The sequence below is a fragment of the Pinus tabuliformis genome, chromosome 4_2 (assembly GCF_031772625.1).
Source record: "Pinus tabuliformis cultivar Carrire ecotype Pingquan chromosome 4_2, CPIR1, whole genome shotgun sequence".
NCBI lineage: Eukaryota > Viridiplantae > Streptophyta > Pinopsida > Pinales > Pinaceae > Pinus > Pinus tabuliformis.
This window is the reverse complement of record NC_142304.1, coordinates 163227699-163247903: the sequence shown is the minus strand read 5'-3', so window position 1 is coordinate 163247903 and position 20205 is coordinate 163227699.

Below are 20205 nucleotides of genomic sequence, written 5' to 3'. Positions count from 1 at the left end.
CATTACCCTGGGGATAGTAATTAGCAGAATATTTCAATTTAAATCCTCTTTTAATGGCGAAATAAAACATAGCATTGCCTGAGAAATAAGATGCATTATAAAAAACAAGAGCATTTGGGACACCAAACCTAGTAATGATGAATTGGTCTATGAATTCAATGATTGCTTCAGAATTTGCTGTCTTCAAAGGAATTGCATCAACCCACTTAGTAAAATAATCGGTAGCAGTAAGGATATACTTATGCTGTTTGGAAGAAGGTGGAGTAATTTCCCCAATGATGTCCAATCCCCATTGCTCAAATGGTTGTTCAATGTTGACTGGTTGCAGAGGGAAAGCTGGTTTACACTGTCTTCCACTAGAAGTTTGACAATTGAGGCATTTCCTTACATACTCGTGGGCATCTCTAAACAGAGTGGGCCAATAGTATCCAGCATGAATAATTTTGTGAGCTGTTGTGTCAGCTCCAAAATGTCCTCCTGCTGGTCCATCATGTAACTCCTGCAAAACCTTTTGTGCTTCAGGTTTCTCAAGGCATCTTAATAAGATGGAATCATAATTCTGCTTAAAAAGCACATCATCAATAATTGTAAAATTCTTTGCTTTTAACCTAATGGCCCTTTTGTTTTTGTAAGACAGGTTAGGAGGTGCATAACCATTTTTCAAATAAAAGATTAAATCTGCATATTGAGACTCAGAATCAGTAACACTTATCTGGTTGATTTCTTCAGTTTGATCTGTATCACTTGATTCTGGAATATTGGATGCTCCTGCCAATAACCTGCAAAAACCTTGGCCCCTAACAATCTTTGCTGGCCTAATTTCTAAGTCATATTCTTGAAGCGCTGTGACCCAATTTGCCCTTTTTTCACCCAGTTCTTTTTGGATTAATAGTTGCCTAACTGCAGGGAAAGGAACTATAACTTTTGTGTGGGTTTTCAAAAGGAAGGGTCTATAATGTTTGACTGCTTTAAATACAACAAAGGCTTGTTTTTCTACTTCGGAGTAATTCAATTCAGCACCCTGAAGATTTGAACTAAAGAATGAAATGGGTGCTTCCAAATTGTGATCGTTGAGCTGCGTGAGTACTGCTGCATAAGACGAGGTGGAGGCGATAGTGTATAATGTAAAATGATTAGAAAAATTGGGAGTATTTAAGGCTGGGGCATCGATTATTGATTGTTTGATTAAATCAAACGCTTCTTTTTCTGCTGATCCCCACTTAAAGACTGAATTTTTCTTGATCATAGTTTGAAGTGGCAAAATAATCTGAGAAAAGTCTGGAACAAATCTTTTAACAAAATTGATTTGGCCTAAAAATGACTGCATGGATTTCTTATTATGCGGGAAAGGGATTTCAGAGATTTCTTTGATCCGATCAGGATCAATATAAATGCCATCTTTAGACACAATAAAGCCTAAGAGATTTCCTTGGTCAAGAGCAAAGAAAGATTTTTTTGGGTTAAGAGAAATACCATATCTTTTGCAGCGTTGAAAGATTTGACTTAAGTCATGCAAATGATTGGACCTCTCTTTAGAGAATACAGTAATATCGTCTAGATAGACGACTACTGTTCTATTAATCATCCCTTTAAAAGTTGTATCCATCGCTCTTTGGAATGTTGCTCCTGCATTAATAAGTCCGAAGGGCATTTTCTGATATGCATATGTTCCCCATTTGGTTCTGAATGTGGTTTTAAGCTGGTCATCAGGATGGACCAAAACTTGGTTATATCCTGAGAAACCGTCTAGAAAAGACATTAATTCAGAGCCTGCTACTGATTGGAGTATTTGCTCCATGGTAGGTAATGGGAAATTGTCTTTTAAGCTTGCTTTGTTCAAATTTCTGAAATCAATACAAATCTGAATGTCGCCATTTTTCTTTCTGACTGGCACCATATTGGAGACCCAGTTTGAGTGTCGGACTGGAAAAATAATCTTGGCTTTCAAGAGTTTGTTAAGTTCAGTCTTTATTTGACTCTCTAAACTTGGATGTATTTTCCTTAACTTCTGTTGAATTGGTTTCTGATCGGGAAGCACTGGAATGGTATGCTGGATAATGGATGTATCATATGTCTTCAAATCATCATATTTCCAAGCAAAAACCTGTTTATTTTTCCTTAACAGTTTAATGAATGCCTCTTTCTCTTCCAAGGAAAGTCCTAATCCTAAATTAATATTTTGAGGAGCTTGCTCAGTACCAAGATTTATCAACTCAAACCTTAGGGTAGAGCTTTGGAGCTTTGCATTAGTCACAGGTTTAAACCTGTCTTTAATATCATAAAGATCCTCCAGCTTTACCACAGGCTTAGGAATTGAATTTTCCTGAGGTGTTTCTCTCATTTGGAAGTCATGCTCATTTTCCTCAATAATTTGATTATCATAGGACTTTTCAGAAGTTAAGAATTGTAAAATATCCTCATCATGGTTGAATACTCTCCAATTAGTGACATTGTCAGGAATTGAAGGCCTAAAAAGCAATTCTACTGAAAATCTATCTGGGCTGTAGTCTTCAGAAGGTAGGAGTTTGGAAGCTACATTGGCTAGCAGGTCGGCTGCCGAGTTTTGAGACCTAGGAATGGAGGAGATATTGAATGCCAAAAAGTGTGAGGTGAGTTCTTGTACTAGCGATTGATAATGTTTAAGATGATTTGAAAGACAATGAATTGTATTTCTCACCTGTTTGATAATAATTTCAGAATCGCCGAATACTTTTAAATATTGCACTTTAAGGCCGATCGCTTTATACAGTCCTTGGACTAAGGCTTCATATTCGGCTGTATTGTTAGTGCATTCAAATTCCAGCCTACAAGACAACATTGTTTTTTCTCCTAGTGGGCTAACCAAAATACATCCTGCTCCTGAGCCCTCACTAGATTTGGACCCATCGAAATATAATGACCAAAATAAAGAAGTATTAACAATTGTATTTACAGTTTTCTCAGTATCATTGAAACATCTAGACCTATCTGTTTGTGAAAAATTCTCAATCTGAGATGAAAAATGATTAACTGAGAAAGGGGATGACTGGGCAGTAAAGTTACCAAAGAATGACTCAGATGAATAATTTCCCAAAATGTTGTTATTAAATGCTACAGGTTGGTTTTCTTGCTCAAATTCAGTAACTGTATGGGTCATATGTTTTTCTCGATCAATCCTTATTTGATTTGGCTTACCCTTATAGGGAAGCCACATATGTGACCAATCAGTAGAAATATACCCATGTAATTTTTCAGACCAATCCCTACTCAAGATTAAACCGTAAAATTCAGGTATATCGGCTATCAGGATATCAATCCTTTGTACTACTCTGGGATCAGCAGATAACCTGATAGTTATGGAATTAATTTCTCCCACAACCTGCACTTTGGTCCTGTCCAACTGTACAATATGAATAGCAGACTTCTGGGGTTCAATGTTCAGTTTGGAACAAACTGAAGCTGGCATTATGTTAGAATATGCCCCTGAGTCAATCAAACAGTTGTGCAGATTTCTGTTATAGATCTCATAGGTTAGAAGGAAAGGTGGAGTATGAGAATTTGATCTATCTCCAATCAGAACTGAATCGGTAGCTTCAACCATACCGGGAGGAGGTTGGCCTGAATCATTAGCAGCTTTAGCACTGGGAAGAGGTGTAGAAGGAACAACATTCAATTCTTTGAGAAGCAATTTCTGCTGATGTTTTAATTTACTAAGTTCAAACATAGTAATGTTTGCTTTAGTTTTCTTCATGTCATCAACAATGTTGTACTCCATTGAATCGGATACCACTAATGTTTTAGATGTTGAAGGAGTATTAGAAGTTGAAGGCTGGTTTTGGGGAACTGCTGTAGGTGATTTCTTTGCAGGTATTTTTTCTTTGGTTGTAGTAGCACCTGCACTCCTTTTCTTTGACGTCGCCTGAACAGGTTCGGAAGCACTTTTACTCCTGGTAGTGACTGGGAGTGCTTCTTCTTCATTATCGGTATCAGAGTTGGGGAGTATAAAATCCCACATTCCATGACATTCTACTACTTCTTCTTCATCATCAGTTGGTGAGATTGTTTCCTCTTCCTCTTCTTCTTGCTCTGAATCTGCATTAGATATGACATTTGGTGGCTTTGATTCATTTTTCTTATAAGTCCTAAAGGGTCTTTTGGTTGAGGTTTCGGCTACCTGTTTCTTTATTTCAACCATTTCATTTGATAAAGTTTTTAGGACCTTTTGCAAACCCTCCATGTCATATGGGTCTTTTGGTGTTTTCTTTCCTGAGTCATCTTTAAAAGAGACTTTTTTGGCTTTTCTGTCTTCCAGAGCAGCCTTCTTCTCTAGAGCATTAATGCGTTTCTCTACAGCAAGTGCTTCTTTCATGTTTTCGGCTAAGGTAGGTTTCCCAGCCCTATCTACAAAAATGGCTATATTGGCAGGTAGGGCAGTTATATACCATTCGCTTCGAATTTGTTCACTTGGTTTGGAGGCCGTCGGGATTTTGTTCAGGAGTTTATTGAATCGAGCATTAAATTCCTTAATTGGTTCCCGATGCTCTATCCTAAGATTGGAGAGATCGTTTATTAGGGTAGCCAAAGACCTATCATCTCCATATTTAGTAAGAAACTGCTCTTGGCAAGTGTTCCAACTGGTAATGGAACCAGAGGGTAAAGAAAAATACCAGGATCCTGCTGATCCTTGCAAGGTGTAAGGGAAGAGTCTAACAACAACATCTTGTTCTGTTACTCCTTTCAAGTTGACTGCCAACATGAAATTATTAATGTGTTCCTCAACCTGGGTCCCATCATCTGGATTAAACTTGGGTAGCCATTTTTCAGGAGCATCTGGTAATGGATGCAATGGTGCAGGCATATTGACTGCACCAGGTCTGGTCCATGGATCTGCCATTATAATAGCAGTAGTGGTTGATACTACTGTTGGAATTCCAGATGTCTGGGAAGGAAATAATATTGAGGAGTGAGCAGGTTGGGATGTTGAAGCTCCTAATCCCTGATGAACAACAATATGTAATGAGGGAGTGGATGGTTGACTTTGCAGAGGGGAAGATGCAATGGAGGATGTGGATGAAAGCTCTTCACTGTCAGATCCTTCAGTATATTTCTTTGCCTTTTTCCTTTTGGGTAAAGGGAACTCAGTGGGTTCAATACCGAGCTTTTCGCTCTGAAGTCTGGTGAGAGGGTGAGGTAAATTGAACTGCGAAGTCGCACTGCTTTGTGATACCTCAGATTTCTGTGGTGAGATCGAGAAGCTCTGAAGTTTGTGGATAAGAGACTGAACTTCAGGTGATTCAAGACTTAATTGTTCTGGAGTATGATGGGTTTGAGCAGTGGTAGTTGATTCCTCTTCTTCTTGTTTGGATACTGGAGAACCAGCATGCAAATGGGAAGATTGAGGGGATACGGAGGGAGAATTACTCTTAGAATGGCTTGTAGATTTTGGTTTGTGTGCCATTCACAGTTGGGCCCTCCTTCTAGCGCCAAAAATGTTGAAGCCTCGAAAATCGCTGCAACAAAATTGGGGATAACCACCCGGTCCGGACCTTAGTACAACTCCTTTTCCGTTTGGGATGGTGGCTCCGACTGGGGATAATGGGACCAGTTTCCCAACTTGGATAAACGGGATGAATGGATAATTGATTGACTAATCTATTGATGGGCGAATAACTAAATATATCAACAAAATTACAAGAATTATGACTTATCCTGAGAACTATTTAATTTTAAAGTGTAGCGCTTGATGATCTGTGTCTATGGACAGGCATATAGATGACCCTATCTAATAGACATAGACATTAATGCATTCAAGGATTACTTTACTTAAATAGTTAAGCAAAGCGATTAAAGCAATATTACTACACTTGTCATTCATATCATCAACACATATATGATTAAAAGGAAAGCACACCATAAACATCCAATAGTGGAAGGAATACAGAACTGCTGTTAAAACACATATATAATCGATAATAGCAAAGATAATCAAATAACAATTCATATGAAAGGAATGAATTCAGACATAGATAGAAATACCATATGAGCTGCTGGACACTCCCAATATCAATCGCTACTTGTGATTCTTCCTTCAACGTAGAAAGACTTTCAAACAAAGACAATAGTGCACAATTGCATAAAAAGCTTCCTTGTCAAATTTAGAACAACTGGTCCAGTTTTATAAAAGAATATGACTGAAGCACAATAGTGCAACTTCAGTCTTTAAGTCAGGTACAAAACTTTACGACCCTTTCCAAAACAATGAAAGGGTCTATAAATACTTAATTAATTTAACTATCTATAAAACAAAAATCCTACTTAATTGGTATCAATAAATTTTGATCCTATTTTCTTCAGTGATCTGGCAGTCGGCGGCATGATTCATCAAGTAGGCTGCTTGCCTTTAAATCTGAGCTGACTTATCGCAAGCATCGGCTCTACTTCTGGTGGTTTGTTGAGGCGCGAGCTGAGCTGGGCGGCATAGGTGGCATCCTGAATATCGGGGATAATATACCCGATTGCATCCGTAAGGCACTTGAGGGCGGCTCTCTGTGTGTGCGGCTTTACCAAGAAGAACCAATAGGTGTCCCAGGTTAAACTGTTAATCCCAGCGATTAATCTCCCCTTTTCTTCTAGATCTGGATAACATGATTGCTCCAATGTTTTCATTGTTGTCAACTTTCCTGGTGTGCATTGGGAAATCATGTTTGATAAGTAGAGAGTGTTATTGACCAATTCAACTAAATTGCTAGAAGTTGATTTACATCTTGAAACCGCCCTCTCTGCTTTCATTAACTGGGACTGCCATTCTGTGAAGAGTATATCTTTGTGTGATTCTAAGATCCTGGGTAAATTGGCCGCTTGTCCTTGGTCAGAATCTTTCCAGTCGAGAAATGCAGCTATCGTTTCTTCAGCTTGATCCAATTCAGTCCTGGCCTTGTCTACTTGCTTACTTATGGATGTCGTTAATTCACATAGTGGCTTTGCCTGGGCGATTTGTTGACACAGAAGCTTAATTTGGGATATTAATGCAGTATTTATTTGTAATGCTTCTGCTCTAAATTCAGCCACTTGTGGAACGCCCTTTGTTTTCTCGAGCTGTGATGATAATTGAGCAATTTGCTCATCTTTTGTTTTCACCATTTGCTTGTTCGCTGCCTTCAATTGTGCCAATGCCTCTGATAATTCTTTCTGCTTCTGGATTGCGCTTTGGTCAATCCTTTGTTTTTCTGTCTGCAATTGTTGAGTTAGTTGACTGTTCACTTGCTGTTGCGTCAACAATTGCTGCTCTGCCTGCTCCGCTTTTTGCTTTGCTTCACTTAGCTGTGCCTGTAATGAGAAAATCTCCTGATCCTTTGTTTTCAGTAAAAGGCTTACCTCCGATGCCTTGTCTATTGTTGCTGTCGAATAAGCTCCCGCATACTGTGACAGTTTTGTCAGGTCATCGGAGGGGTCGAATTCCTCCTTCCAAACCACATTGCCCGTGACAGTTTGCTCTGGAAAAAGGGAAGGTTGATCAGTCCTTCTTCTTTTCCTTTGTCGTTTAACCACAGCTTTATGCCTTGGGCTGTAGAAGACATCCAGGGGAGGAATATCTTCTACCTGCAAAATTATTTGGTCGGAGGGGTCCTTTGGTATTATCTCTACCTCTTTAGAAATGGGTGGGCCGCTGGTTCCACTTAGAACCTGTGGTGAAGTGATTTCCTGTGTGTCTGTTGCCTTTGAAGTGTCTGTGTCCTTTGAACATTCCAAACCACTGATAATGGAATCAAATTGCTTCCATTCTTGGAGCAACTTAGGGTCGATATGAGTATCTACATTGACATCAATGGTGGTCTGTTTTTCCTTTTCAGTTTGGGTCTCTTCCCGCACTTTTTCCTGCTCTCTCTTCTGCTTTTCCTCTTGTTCTTTCTTTTGATTTTCCTCCTGTGGCTTCTCTTGTTCTTTTGTTATAACTGGAGGTTCCTTTGACTGTTGCCGATCAGGCTCGCTTGACGATGTCGCTGGGGTTTTCGCTAGTAGATCTAGAGGCAGAGTTTGCAACCTCTGTTCTCTAAGTGTGTTAAATTCAATCAACCCTTCATCATGATATTTCGTTTTGGTCAATGATTTAACCTGCATTATTGACTCAGCTGAAGAGAATAGGTCGTCAAACAAATCTTCTTTATGGTCAAATTTTGACAATTTGGCCTGTTCTAGTGCGTTATAGGCAACTTTGTTTGGATGAAATTGCCTATTTGGGAGAGTTGCCAGAGTTAATGATTTAATCTTCGTAGCTTCCTTTTCTGCATGTTTGAGATCATGCAGAGTATAAACACCGCATCTTAAAGGAAAAGAGGGCCATCCCTGCTTCTTATTTTTCTTGAGAGTCTGTGTAACACTCTCAGCAATAATCTGGTAAGAGATTTCCCTTGCCAACAGTTTATCTGGTATGTATAAAGGGAGAACATGAGGTTCGGCTTGGCTACCGAAAACTCTTATGTAAGTGAACTTCTCCTCTCCAAACCATCTCCCTACTGCTGTTAAATCAATCCCAGCTTGGTAGGAAATCTTGGGAATGGGTTTATCAAAAATGGAATAATAAATAGGCAACATAAAGCCATTGCAGACTTGGTACAGATGGTGCTTGTAAGAGGATTTCCATAATTTCTGGTGGTAAATGTGAATAGGCATGGATTCTTGTGGCGTCCACCTCCAGCCGAGCACAGGAAATTCAGAATTAAAACACAAGGTATCTAGGATATAGGCACTGTAATAAAATGGGGGGATTATCCTTTCAGAGATGCGAGTCTTATTCCTAAACTCAAGAACAGCTTTGGCTAGTTTATCTGAGAGAATAGTGGCCCAATCCATTATTATACTGTTGCATGCGGCTTCCATTAAAGGAACCATTTCTATGGTGAAATTAGAAGAGTCATGCAATCCCCATAATCTACACATCATTATTCCAGCGTAGCAATAAGGAGAAGCCAGGGAATCAACAGAGTACTTACTAGAAGACTCATGTTTGTGCTTTGCCGGATTTTGTCTCCAATCCCGGATGGGTTCGGATTCAACTTCGTTCTCGTTTGAGAATTTTTCCAGGAACGCCTTATTGTATATCTTCTCTGGCTCAGGAAAATGATACATTTGCCTCAAATCATCAACTTTGAACGACCCGAAAATTCTCCCGTCTCTGGTGCTGAAGGTTCTATCTAGGATTGGGATTTCCTCAATTGCCCACCGCACTACATCTGTGTATGGGAGAATTTGTTCCCTAGCTGCTATCCGATGAAGGAAGGAGTCAGCTAAGTCTTTTAGAGTGGCATCAGATTTCCGAGTAGAATCTGCAGTAGCTTCTACTGTTGTCACTTTGGGTTCTTCAACTTCAATCAAGTTGTAAGTGCTCTGCCAAGTAGTTCTGCCGAGACCAGAACATGAGATATCCAAAATCAATCCTTTCTTCTTGTTTGAGGGATCAGAGACAGCTTGTCCTGTGGCAGGCGCAACAGAAGCACCTGTGGTCTTCTTGGATTTCTTCCCCATTTTGCTTGAGCTTTCTCCTTTGGATAAATTCTGCACAGAGGCGAAAATAAACGTAACACAGAGAATCGGCAGTGAAAACTTCAATATGATGACATATATTGACCGATGCGTGATAAGAGATTAACTTTTAAAATGGGCGCAGATACAATCCATGGGAGGATTTTGAGACTTACAATTACATTAAATGGCCGTTTAAAACCTGCCAATCCTTAAATGCCCATTATATCATTAATCGGCCGAATGATTCATTTAAGCGTGTTGTAGATGTTTTGGCGGTTGAGCGCAGGTGAATCAATGTTGAACGAATCAAGCTTTTAATATGAATTAATCGTGATATCCCTTTGCTTTAACGGTTTTTTGAAATCCGCGCTTTATCGCAATCGGCCATCGGGGAAAGCTTAAATCTTAAATATGGATACCTTTTGACAACCCCGATTGCCGATAGTGATATCGCATCGCATCGGGAGCATTGGCATTATATGAGACATGTATGGTATACCGCCGATCGCCGATAGCGATATTGCATCGCATCGGGGGCATTGGTATGGGGCGCTTTAACAATGTGCATAGAACATTGCCGATAGCCGATAGCGATATCAAATCGGCGGAAACCAATGTGCCACTTACTTCTGTACCTTATGTCATTGCGATATGTGATCTTGCGATCGCTTTATCGCAATGATAAAGATTGATTTATTTGATGAAAATGGGATTTTTCAAAAAGGGTTTTATAATGTTATCATTTGGTTTTTGAACCCTTTTAAATAATACAAAATTGATACCAATCAAACTGTAAAGGGACCCATTTCATATGATAGTTTTATGAATAGAATGATATGAAATGGGGGGTTGTTGTAGAGCACAACACACTCTCATAATGATAAAATTAGCTCTATGAAACTAACTAATCAACAATATCTTAGAAAACGATATTCAAAAAGCTATTGAATGTATTGAGAATGTAAATCTATGAACGAAAACACAAAATCACTTTCATGCATAAGAAAATGGGCATGCAAATAAGGAGGGTGCACTTTCAAAGTGTGAAGGAAGGTTAAGGATCGTTCATAAATTTGTAGTGCACTCATGCGGTCAAGCAAGGGTGTGCTCATGTGCTAAAAGGCAAGGGGTGTGCATTGGAGAATGCCAAAGGGACAAAGGAAAATCATTCAGACATTCATGGTGCACTCATGCACTCAAGGGAGGGCGAAATTCTTCGTGATGGAGTGTGCTCAAGAGGGAAACTTGACTATTTTAGGAGTAGTTTTTAAGGTTAATCAGGCTCGAGTTCCAGAAGTTCTCTTTGCCTAAGGCAAGATCAAGAACAAGTTTGACAACAAGATTTCATGATAATAATGAGAAGAAGAAGGATATGAAAGCTAATATGGATCCTACCACAATCATCATGGAATGTGAAAGGTTGAGGAATGTGCAGAGTCTCAACATGCAACGAAAAATTAACACTTGCAAAATCAAGGTTGAATAGAAACGCAAGTAAATAAACTGAAAAACAAAGAAACACCAACAAGAAAAGGAAGATCGAGAGTGAAATCATGGAAGGAAATGAATAAATTCGACATGAAAAATTACTTATAATGCAAGATGATGAAGAGTTCCTTGATCCACATCTATGTGCCCAACCCAGAGGAGAATGATTATGAAAATGAATGATTAACTGGGCTAATTTAAAAGAACTTGCATGAAAAACAATCTCATGCATGATTTCCATTTTTCGACAACTGAAGGGTTAGTTAATGGGAGTTAAGTGGGCTCCTATTTTCTAGGAGTGTGCCCACATGCAACAAAGGATCTCACGCATGCATCCAGGAAGAGCGCAAGTCTTCAACACGAATGAGTGCACTCAAGGAGGGAACACTTGCTCAACATGAAGGAGTGAACTCAAAGAGGGTGCACTTCTTCGACCTAAAAGATTTCCCTCAACACAATAGCATGTCTTCGTCATCGAAAAGTCTTATTTTTCCTTAGAATATGTTTTTATTTCTTTTGTTTGCTTTTGTGTGCTTTTTCAAGTGTGTGCATGATGACAAAGTTATTTTCTAAGTCAAGAAAAGTCATAAGTCCACTTAACCATGGGCTAGATAACACAAGCGCTTCTAAGGGTTAGATGATGACACTTAGCAATCATTGACTTAGGAGGATGTGACACTATGAGAAAAAATAAAAGTAACAAAATGAACAATGTGATGACATTAAGTGGCTTGAAACGATTGTTCATGTAGGCTCCAAAATTGACTTAGGTAAAACTTTTGGAGGGTCATTTTCGTAGCGAAAATACATAGGAAAACCAAGGGTTATGTTAATCACTATGGCATATAAGAATGGTCATAACCCTTATATTTGACAATTGGTCATGCCCTAATCTCTACAATTTTGGAGGACATAATATTGGCACTTAGTTGGGAAAAGTCCTGTTTTCTTTCCAAGTGTAGTGACCTAATCCTATGGTGTGGATCTACTAGATACATAAGTATTCTCTTTACCCATCGTTCATGACACATATTTATATAGTTTCTTGAGTAGAAAATCTTGTTGGGCTTCTATAGTCCTTCACTCTCTTAAGGATTAATCTGAAACATTTTCTAGGCATCTGTATATACTAGTCTATGACTTTTGTGGAGAAGGTTTGGCTCTGTGTTAGGGAAAATATCTCAAGCACATCAACTACATACCTCTTTAATGTAGACCTGAGGAATAATTCATGGCATCCATTAAACCTCTCTAGGAATATTCTTGGTCACTTTTGAATAATTTCTTGATCATTTAGACCTCCTTAAGAAGCCTGATTTTCACACTTCACTAAGATTTTTCTATCTACTCGGACTAGTGGTAGCCAACATTGGTTGGGGAAATTTCATACATATACTGACAAGAATTCAATGGCGTATTTGAAGGGTTCACAAGACTGTTTCAAAAGTTGATTTCTGCCCAAAAAAGGAATCATTCATCTCTGCATTTAGGGTTTGTTGCACAAGTTGAGGTCATTATGTTTTATGACCTTTTCTTATGCATCTACATCAGAAATAATATCTGTGACAAGGGAAGTTCCTTCCTGTGATAAAATAAGTTGAATCAGAAGTGAGAGGAAGTTGTTGGGTTAATTATCTTGTGATATGTATTTTCATCAAAATCCTTTAATATTCAAGAACGAAAATCTTATCATTTTGGATGGTTATCTTCAAAGAGCAAGTCATTTAAGTGGAATTTCACTATATTTAAGGGTAGATCAGATTAGTGATTGACATCTACAACAAAATTACATCTTTAGATCATTAGCAGCTCAGTTGGAATCCACAGAACCTTGATAGCTCAAAGATATCTTTAGATAGGAAGCATCATCAAAATATATGAGGTACAACAGTGTTTGAATAAGTCTTTCTGTGATATATATGGAAGTATGGAGGAGTCAGTTTGCTACTACTGTATATTGAGGCATGTCACTTCCTGAAGTTTGATTCACATCATAACAATAACATTAGGGGAATTTTGAGGTCTAAAATGGGCCTCCTAAGAAAAATGTACAATCAAAATAAACTTTATAATAACCAATAGGATTCAAGATGATGATGTCAACCATGGGGGATGATTCACCATTTTTGGAGTAAAAAAGTATAAATATTAAAAAATAATAAAATAATAAAACTACTTTTTCAACTCGTATTTTCCACTTATCTCTGTAATGTTTTACTCAAATTTTGGGCGGGAGTACTCGTTGGATGAAAAATTTGATTCCTCATCCAAAAAGTACCCATATTTCATACTTTCGATGGACCCTACTACACGAAAAATGAGAAATACATGAAAAAATGTGATTAAAATCACATTTTTGCATGTATTTCTAATTGTTCGTTTAGCGGGATCCATCGAAAGCATGCAACATGGGTACTCCTCGGATTATGAATGAAATTATGCATCCAATGAGTGTTTCCACTAGAAATTTGAGTAAACAAATAGGGAAATAAGTTGAAAATACGAGTTGAAAAAATAGGTTTTCCTTTTTTCCCTCTAAAATTTGATGATGTAATCTAATCTTATTTTATTATTTCCACTATTATTTTATAATTTCCTTAGGAGGCCCATTTTAGACCTAAAAACTCCCCTAATGAGTAGATCTATAAGGAGTAGGTTCTATAGGCATATTAGTGATCCTTCATCTTAAAGACAAAGTCATCAACAGAGGGTAGCAATAAGAATTGAGGTATGATGTGTTTCATGAAAACAATAGTTAATTGAATCTTGAAGTTGGGCTAGCATTATTAGGTCATTTCAAATCAGTTTTGAAGAGTTATTTTTTTATATGAAGCCTACATTATCATTCTAGAGGTACTGATTGACTTGACAAGTGTAGTAAAGTTATCTTGTTATCCTTGAATATATAGCTGTCAAGAAGCAGCTACGGTTGTTTCCTAGTAGAGAACAATTTGCGTTGGGTATGTGAAATAAAAATAAGCTTAGCATTGAAGCATGAGTAAGAATTTGATAGCTTGATGAGTAGAGAATTTTTGTTGACAAAAAGTAGAAAGAAGACATAATTATTTGATGCAGATACAAAATAAATTAAAGCTAGGATTTGATGTACAGTTAAGCAGAAGTAGATTTGATTGAGAAAAAATTGTATTGCAGATTGTTTGATATTATTTATGATTGATCTTGAGAATAGGTTGGATCCAGTCTGAAAATTGTGAAACATGGTCCACTGATTGATCAGGGTGGTAGGGTGGTGTAAGGAAAGAGAGTGGAGTCTCCTTCATGTTGGAGCCTGAGAACACTTCAGGGCGGCAGGTTGGTGCTAGGGAAAGTTGGAACCTGCATAGGGCATTGGAGAATCCATCTAGTGGAGGTTGGTACATAGGGTGTTGGAGCACCTTTGAGTTGGAGCATGTAAACTAGGGCGTTGGGGCAACCTCCTAGTTGCAATTGGTAAACAGGGCATTGGAGTGTCCTACAGGTTTGAGCCTATAAATCAGGGGGTTGGACCCTCCTTCAATTAGACCTGAAACTTGATGTAAATATTTTGAAACCAAATATTGAGAAGCATTAAGTGGTTTTTGTCCTAGTGGGGTTTCCACAAAAAATATTTGTGTCTATTGTCCCTGTTTGTTATGCATTTTTGAATGGTGTTTGTGATGTTTATGTTTATCTGATACTAATAACAATTAATGGTATGTGAAATTAAAAATATACTAATTGATAAGAAATATTGATTCACCCCCTTCTTAGTATTTCCAACAATTGGTATCAGAGAAGGTTCCTTCAGTATAATTTTAGCAGTTAGAAGCTACATCTCAGAGTACAAAGATGGGAAAATAAAAATTCCAACCACCAAGCATTTAAAGGAATCTAAGTTCCAGGTATTGAAATAGTTTCATATCCTATTACTACTGAGGAAGTGATTCACCCCCTTCTCAGTATTTCCAACAATTGGTATTAGAGTAGGTTCCTTCAGTAGCATTTTAGCAGTTGGAAGCTAGATGTTAGAGTACAGAGATGGGAAAACAAAAAGGGTCATCCACCAAGCATTCAAAGGAATCTAAGGAAGTTCTATGTATTAAAATAGTTTCATATCCTATTACTGCTGAGGAAGTGAAACTAGTTAGTTCAATTCCTATGTTTAGTGAATTAGGTTTTGTATTTTGGAAAGGTAGAATGGAAGCATATTTACAGGCTCATGGATATGATGTATGCCACTCTGTTGTCTTTGGAGATATATCTACTGACGAATGTAGAAGGTACAATGCAAAATCCATGTTGATATATGTAACTAGGTTTGGTCTTCATAATGACATATGTAATCGTGATTTTATGTATTTAATGAAAAGAGAAAAATAAATTTATTATTTGTATTCTTGAGGCATGGGTTTCATGCTCAAGGGAAATTTATTTTTAGGTCAAGCACCCATTGAGTGCTTCTAGGTTTTTCATAAATTAAATTGAGTCATTGTCATGTATTGAAAACCCATTTGGGCATGTTACATATTTTAAGGAAAAAATTATTGAGTCAAAAGACCCTCCAATACCTCGTCATGGCATGAAGATCAAGTCAGCCTACATGAAGGGACAAGTTGGCCTCAAGATAACAATTCGTATGCCTCACAAGCCTATAAATAAGAAGGAATTTGACCTCATTTATACAGTCACTCAAGAAAGTTAGATCTCATAAAGATAGAAGTTGGAAAGGGACGAAGAAGAAGAAGAAGATCAAGATTGAAGTTTTTGGGCCTCTCTCTCTCTTTCTCTTTCGTTAGGGTTTCTACAGTTTCTAGGATAGACAAAATTTTGAAGCCACATCGAAGCTGTGCAACTGAAAGGTAGAAGATGTGAAGCTGCCTCTAGATTGAAGCTATGAAGTTGAATCAAGGTCAAAGCCGTGAAGCTTCCTTTAGATTGAATCTGTGAATCTACTAGCTCAAAGTTGTGAAGCTTCCTTTAGATTGAATATGTGAATCTACTAGGTCAAAGTTGTTGAATCTGCATCAAGGTCGAAGATGTGAAGCTACTAGGTAGAAGTTGTTAAAGCTACTAGGTTGAAGTTGCAGAAATTGTTGTTAGGGTCGAATTTTCTAGAAGGTAGAAGTTTGTTGTTGGAAAGAAATCTCATCAAGAAGGAAGGATGACTTGGTCAAGGGTCATAGGTCTTGGAATTCATCAATTGAAGTTCTATAATAAGAGAAGGATTCTAGTGGGTTTTCCTCTATGTTGAAGAGGTTTTGACCCTGACTGATCTCCTATATACTGTGTCCTATTATCTCATTGTTATTTATGATTTGGTAGTTGTTTGATGATAGAGAACACTAATAGTAATAAATGAAAGAAGAAATTAATCAAGTAAAGTAAAAATACATCACAAGCAGTTATCAAAGTAAGAGAAATATCCTACACTTGTTGCCCCTATATTTTTCAATATGGTTTCAGAGTTGATGTGACTAAAAAAAGGAAGGGCAACATGAAGAAGGATAATCTAGGGCCAAAGTCTAAAGAGATATTAAGAGATCATCTTGGAAACATCAAGAGAATCAATCATCAAGAAGGACTGACCCTCTCATCGTATTGAAAGGGAATAATTAAGAGCATCAAAGAAGACCTCAAAACCTTAGCTCATCCAAAGGAGGGTTCCACACTTGAAGCGTTCTTGGGAAAATCACACATTCTACAATAGTAATCACAAGGAAGGAAGAGTGAAGAACTTTTGGGTCTATTTTTATGTAGCAAAAAGTATCGAATTGCATCCACCATTAAGGATCAAGTTTTGTGCCAAGAAAGTTCAAGAAAAAAATCAAATAAAGTGAAGAAGAAACGAGGAAAATTTGTCCATCTTCTAGCAACACGTGTGAACTAGGGTTATTGCAGAAAATGTTGAAACTGTAGAACTGTTACAACAAGACAAAATTATGAAGAAGGGTTGAAATTTGAGGTTGTTTAACAAGTGTTTTCATCACCATCAAGAAATCAATATGAACTCCCTTTCAGCCAAGGATCACTTTTGAAGAAAGACATATTCACCATGATGACATATTATATTATTTACATTGTTGTAACATTATTCTCAATTTTACATTTATATGTCAAAAAATGTAAAAATAAAGAAAAAGAAAAGAAAGTAAAAATGAAAATATTGAGAAAAAAAAAGGAATTGAAATCCCTAGAAAAGAATAAAATTAGATATGCACATTTAAATGCCGCTTTCATATTCAGAAATATTAAATTGTTGCTAAGTTAAAACTTTGGATGTATGATTTATTTTATGTTTTTATCACATTTTATAAAGTTAGAATACGACAAAATAATGTTGTCGCATGAAAATAAAATCTGCACTGGAGGTATGGAAATAAGCTATCCAATTGAGAATAATAGATCTCTGGTAGTATTCATGGAACGGTCTTGAAGAAGAGGGCTAACGCATGATGGGCGGTCCTGGGGTTTGATGCCGTGACTGTTGGCGGCACTCATCCATTGAAGCCTGCCTGCACTTGCCCCTGTAACCTGCAATCAACCCAAGCTCCCCCCAGCATTATCTTCTCCAGTTATCTATTTTGACCGTCTCTAACTGTAGCGATATCTCTCTACCTCTCAGGCTTACAGGTTTTCCCGGTTACTAACCTCCACAGTTTTCTGTAGTGTTGATGTCCTCTTCTGGCAGCTGTCATAACATTCCCCGACAGTCATGGATGACCTGGGTGACTTTCCTGATCCTTCGGAGGATGTGCCCATATGGACACCCACCAAGACCACTGCTGCCAGTTTTTTCCCATTCATGTCCAACCTCACTGATGAGATAGAAGCCCTCCCACCGTTAACTCGCCCTCGCATTTCGCTGGTCTCCCTCCCTGAAGAAGTGACCTCCCCCCCGAGTTCATCTCAAAACCTCTCTCGCCGCGCTCCCTAGCTCTTATCGCCCCTCCGCCTAAACCTGTCTACCCTACCCTCGGTGCTGATATTACTCAAAACCCTCTTTCGGCGGTGACTAGCCCTATTCCCCCTGATTTCCCCCAGGGCTCGACGGTTTTTGGCTCAATCCCTACTGCTCCGCAGACCTCCTCGGCTCCCTCCTGGGGGCATTTCATAGGCATTGGACCTATTTCTGGCATATTTGCAAACATCCTGCAGGAGGTGTCTGAAAACCCTAGGGTTTCTCCAAAACTGGGATCTTTACTTCCCTCCTCGACACAAGAAGCGTCAGCTGTTGGGGTTTCTGGGTCTTCGAGAAAGAATAGGGGTCCTAAGCTATGAGCCTGTGCGACACCCCTCAATTTTGCAGAAGATATAAAATTATTGGACGCCATGGACATAGCAGAGAAGGTCTTGGTCGGCCGGGTGCGCGGCAGACACTACAGTGTGGCAAAATTACAGCAATGGGTCTCAGAGGTTTGGGGCGAAAATCTGAAGGATATTCCAAAGGTACAAACCCTAGTCAAAGGATGGTTTGCTTTGCATTTCAGTTGTTTGGAGCACACCAACTGGGTACTGTCCACGGTCTGGCACCTTGACCTGGCTCCCGTTCTCCTCAGAAGATGGACCCCCTCTTCGACCCGGCTCGGGAGAGGGTTGAAGCAAGTCCTATATGGGTATGTTTGCTCAGCTTACCCTTGCATTTCTGGATGGATGATGTCTTCAAGCACATTGGAAATGCTCTCGGTATCTACCTCACATTTGACGATTCATACCAGACCTTGGGGAAATTAGCATATGCAAGGATTTTGGTTCATCTGGACCTTTCAGAGGGTTTACTTGAATTCATAGACATCCATTGCAGGAACCACACCAGATATCAATTGCTGGACTACGAGGGCGTCCCTTTTTGATGTTGAAGGTGCCATAAGGTTGGAAATCTCTATAAGGACTATCCTCTGCTGAACAAAAAGAAAAAATAGGTCTTGGCTCTGAATATTGCCTCTCATCTGCATACTCAACATGACGCTAGCCCAGGAGTCAGGCTCCCATGGCCACACAGGTCTTGGCTGCATCTGAGACCCCAGCCAGCTAGTAGAAGGTTCCAGCAGAAGAGGCAGTGGCTCCTCCACAGCCAAAGAAATGAGGGCGGCCTCTAAACCATTCACAGCCACCTCCTCTGTCTCGACCTTAGTTGCCATCCGAAGGCTTGCCCTCATCGGGTATGAATACTCCCACCATCCCTGTTTCCACTTGTAGATCATCTTAGTTTTATTGCATATTATCTTATTCTTTCTCCGAACTTCATGTAAATAATCCTTCTTTTGATCATCTGGGTCAGGGTCTTGGTACAGATTCCCATATCCTTGCTTCTCTCACCTGCCCGATCTCATCTGCCCCCATTTTCTCCCCTGTACCCTCCTCGAATACTCCCTCACATCTCCCATCCACTATTCCTTTCCTCCTAATCCCCCCTCCTGAGAGATACTTGACTCACTCGAAAATGAAGAGACAAGCCCAGGATAATATTGGGCTTGAGATACTTCACCCCCCCCCAAAAAAAAAAAAAAACTCCATAGGGGTCGACCTTCCTACCTTTCTAAAGCCCAAGGCACAGCTAAAGATGAGATTGCTTTGGGGGTTCAAACTACCATCCCAAGGACACTTAGAGTCAGAGAATCTCAGCCTTCCCCCCCTCCATGAAGATTTTCTCCTTCAATTGTAGAGGGCAGGCTAGGCCGGATAAAAAACTAGCTCTTAGACATCTGTTAAAACTTGTTTCGCTTGATATTATCTTTTTGCAAGAAAACCTGTGACCTATTTTAGACATTTCACCGCCCCTCCAAAACATGCTTCCTGGTTGGATTTTTATTGGACTTGATGCGCATGGGAGGTCGGGGGGTCTAGCTTTGGGCTATAACTCCCATACCATAAAAATGCTTAATTGTTCGGGTGGGCTGGGACATCTTGGAGTAGACATCAAATCTGCAGACCTGGGGATGAATTTTTAGATATTAAATGTCTACGGTTCGTGCCAGAACAGACTAGCATTTTGGCAGAACCTCCTAAGTTTTGATTCATTTTTGACTGACCACCTGATCCTGGGTGGGGATCTTAATTTTTCCATCAGACATTATGAATCCTGGGGATACAGGGCACAATGAGACTCCCTTTTAGATTATTTTTTATCTAAACTGGACGCACACCAACTGATTGATATCCCCTCTGCAAACCCCAAGCGACTTCGTTATTGGGAAATCTACTGTCCATTCAGAGCTGCTAGTCCCACTAAGACGGGTA